Source organism: Sinocyclocheilus rhinocerous, unplaced genomic scaffold (genome assembly GCF_001515625.1).
Source record: "Sinocyclocheilus rhinocerous isolate Xijiao unplaced genomic scaffold, SAMN03320098_v1.1 scaffold1179, whole genome shotgun sequence".
NCBI classification, from domain to species: domain Eukaryota; kingdom Metazoa; phylum Chordata; class Actinopteri; order Cypriniformes; family Cyprinidae; genus Sinocyclocheilus; species Sinocyclocheilus rhinocerous.
In genome coordinates, this window is record NW_015664997.1 from 533,296 (window position 1) to 537,012 (window position 3,717).

General features: G+C 38.8%; 1 long non-coding RNA gene across 1 annotated transcript; it reads left to right on the forward strand.

Moving 5' to 3' along the window:
• The first annotated feature begins 1,331 nt into the window (after positions 1–1,331).
• Positions 1,332–3,482, forward strand: LOC107730694 (uncharacterized). Its single transcript, XR_001638708.1, has 3 exons — positions 1,332–1,450; positions 1,728–1,927; positions 2,051–3,482. It is a non-coding gene; the product is annotated as an uncharacterized LOC107730694 (long non-coding RNA).
• The last annotated feature ends 235 nt before the right edge of the window (positions 3,483–3,717 follow it).

Below are 3,717 nucleotides of genomic sequence, written 5' to 3' on the forward strand. Positions count from 1 at the left end.
AAAATATGGTTATGCAGAATAAGGCATTAATATGTGCTTTATAATATTAATAAACAGCCAGTATGCTAATAATATGCATGGTCCCTAAACTAAAGTGTTACCCCAAAATAAAATGTGGTGAAGATAGGCAAAGAGGTTGTAGGAGTAAATTTGATTAACAAAACAAATGCATGTACATAATTTATACTGATGTTCATGTTTTCTATACTGTTACAATCCATTCCACTTACCCTGGTAGTAAGAGTGAGACATGAGTAAATGATGATAGATTTTTTTGGCTGAACTATCCCTTTAATTAAATGTTTCTTTTTTATTTAATAAAATTTTAACTAACATGTAATTAAATGCATATATTCTTTAAAAGTATATTATTTCTGTAATAAGTACTATTTTTAAAAGTACAGGTGCATCTCAATAAATTAGAATGTCGTGGAAAAGTTCATTTCAGTAATTCAACTCAAATTGTGAAACTCGTGTATTAAATAAATTCAGTGCACACAGACTGAAGTAGTTTAAGTCTTTGGTTCTTTTAATTGTGATGATTTTGGCTCACATTTAACAAAAACCCACCAATTCACTCTCAACAAATTAGAATACTTCATAAGACCCAAAGACTTAAACTACTTCAGTCTGTGTGCATTGAATTTATTTAATACACGAGTTTCACAATTTGAGTTGAATTACTGAAATAAATGAACTTTTCCACGACATTCTAATTTATTGAGATGCACCTGTATGCTAAAGGGTATTTTTTTTTCACAAGTGGGAGTAAAATTCAAATTTTTTAATGTGCTAACTCGACCATATTTTGTGATTTTTTTTTTTAAACAATGTTAAATCATACAAATCATTACAAGTTTGTCATGAGACTATGATAGGTATATATTTATATATATATACACATGAGCACCATCCAGCTCTATTATGCCCTTATACAAACTTGTAAGTCATCAAATGGGTGGAGGAGATGTCAGCATTGAGTTTTCTTGTTCCCTGATCAAATGAGCACCAATAAGTCATGGCATATTTAAAAATTATGCTCATGAATAAGAAACAAAAATCCCTTAAATTTACCATAATCCCTGCTTTGAAAGTTAAGAATAAATTTTTGGCTGAAAATAATTCAGTTTTATGACAAGTCTGAAAAGAGGTAATTATTTATGACTTGCTGACTGTAGCTCTGCGTTAGTTAATGCAATTTGTCATCTTTTCACACTTAATGATGTAAAGACCCTGTCAACCTGAATTACCCTTGAAAAGCACATGTTTAATTAATCCTGTATGGAGAGGTAGAGGACAGTGACCAAATATATTTCACCCTCTCAGCTGGACTGGGCTACGTGTCAGGCTGTGTCCAAGCAGGACAAAGTGACGCAGATGAAGGCGATGGCATTTGACACCTGGGAAAAAATGTTCCTGCTCATCTTCCAGCTGTGATTTGAGTGAAGAGGTAATGCGCCACACCATAAGAGAAACAATAGGCCTAAAAAAACAGCCTATCTTGTGTAGGCATATCCAAACTCAAAACGTCTCTCTAGGGGATGATGTCTACGCCCGTAGAGGACTCACGGATTCAACCAATGTCTGCCATTTTGACATGTCAAAGATACAATTCCAAGACATGATAGCTAGACCTGCCTCTACATGCACTGTATAGATTTAAAACTAGTGAAAATAGTGAAAGTAGCTCTTCAGTCCACTGTTTTCCTTTCTTTGTCTCTTCATAGCTTCGGTTCTGTATTCATTTATGAGCATAGAAAATGGACACCGAACATGCCTCCTCTATAATCTGAAGCGGCTGATTTAACGTGATTGATCCTCAATATGGGAGTTGCCTTCAAAGAACACAGCAACAATGATGACATCGCACTACAAGACCAGCCTTCAGTCTTTGTTGCTTCTGCCTCTCCTGAGTTTAGTAAAAGAAGTATGTCTACATCAAGCAACATTCCTCTTTGATTTATGTGTCATAATCACTACCGATGCAGGGTACCATTCTCACTTTTCATAAAAGTAACAGACATGCTTTTTACCTTCTCCAAATTCTCAGAGATGTTGATAAACTAAGGAGAGGATGAGCAGGATCACAAAAAGAGAGCTGGGACGTTTTGATCATTTTTATGTCAGCATGCTTGTGGATAAAGACACGTCTGCGCTGCCAAGTGTCCCAGGCAATCCCGGCTTCATTGAGTCCTGCACTGCGATGTTTTAAATCACTACTCTTTTATTCTCTTCTACCATAATAGCTACACTATAAAGAGCAGCAGAGGAGAAGGAATCAATAAAATCATGCATCTAATAAGGGGGGCAGGATTAAAAATGGTTCCTCCAAAGCCTTCAGGGGAAAATCGAGGTGAGATTTAAGTCTTTTGACAGGTACATCGGGGACTTTCTCTCCCATCCCTGCCAGAGTGGACCGGGCGGTGGGCTCGGGACTTGTTTATGGCAGGTTGGGATTAAGAAGGTCGGATCTACACCGCCATTTCTCAAGGCCTCAAAAGCCCAGTAGGCTAATTAAACAGTAACAGGCGAGACATGGGTCTCTCTTGCGCTCACCTCCTGGCTTTGCTCTCTTCAATTCCAGCAGTTTAATTTTTCTAGAAAGGGGGCAACCATGTCGGAGCACTCGGCAGGCTTCCAGCTCTGCGGTGGGATGTTGGAGGGGTAGCGACGCAATGGAGGAGGACCGAGCATTGGAATGAGGAGAAGGTTGGTCACAGGAAAGGCCAGGTCAAACCCTCTACACCCCAGCTGACAGCTAGAGTCAGACCTTCCTGCTCCATGAGGCTGAAGGACAGAAAAGGAGGGGAAGGCGGTAATATCGACAAGGTGGAAGCATTGTGACTCATATTGTGATTCCTGTGCCAGTGTTGCAGTCCACCGTCACGCCGCTGGAAGGGCAGGCGGCTCGCGTCCAAGGCCCCCCGTGCAACCTGTGTAAGAACGGCGAGGCCTGATGTTGTTGACCTAGCCCCAAGGTGCATGTGTCACAGCCAAGGCCATCAAGGCAGTTCCCGTCATCGCATTTGCACTTCAAAAAACATTTGGCTTGCACAGCCTTGGAGCAAGGGAGTCTCAGAGGTGCTTGTGATAGTGGATTCACCAGCTTACAGGAAACCTCCTGAATTAAACAGAACGAATGGCAGCTGTTGGATCCGTCCAACCTGCACTGCTAATCTTCTTCATAATACCCATGCCTCTCGCTCGGTTATTGTCTCACGAATTAAAGGGAATCTCATTGCTGAACAGTTTTAGTTAAATAAGATTCACATGGTATTGGTGGGAAGTAGGATTTTGGTCCCAAATTAAAGATGTAACAAGCCCTAGCAGTGTTGCAAACACATTCCTGTAGTCACCACACAGGCACACTAGTGCTACATGAATACAGGTCACAGTTTTAATAATTATTTAAACAATATATTCAACTTAAATACATACACTCACTTCATATCAATTCTTATATTCATATTTAATATATGTAAGGGTCAATTGCACACAAGAATGTCCATATTGAAAAGAAAAACTACTTTAAAATACATTTTAAAACACAGTTTTACGAATTTACTTTTTGTATTCATGTTTGTTTTTAAAAAATGTATACCATTTCAACAAAAGTTTTCATTTAATGACTCTAAAAAAAATGTCATGTAGTGTAACCATCAAGTGCACATTTTCCTTGCATACTTCAAGACAATGCTATTACTAGACGTCATGACA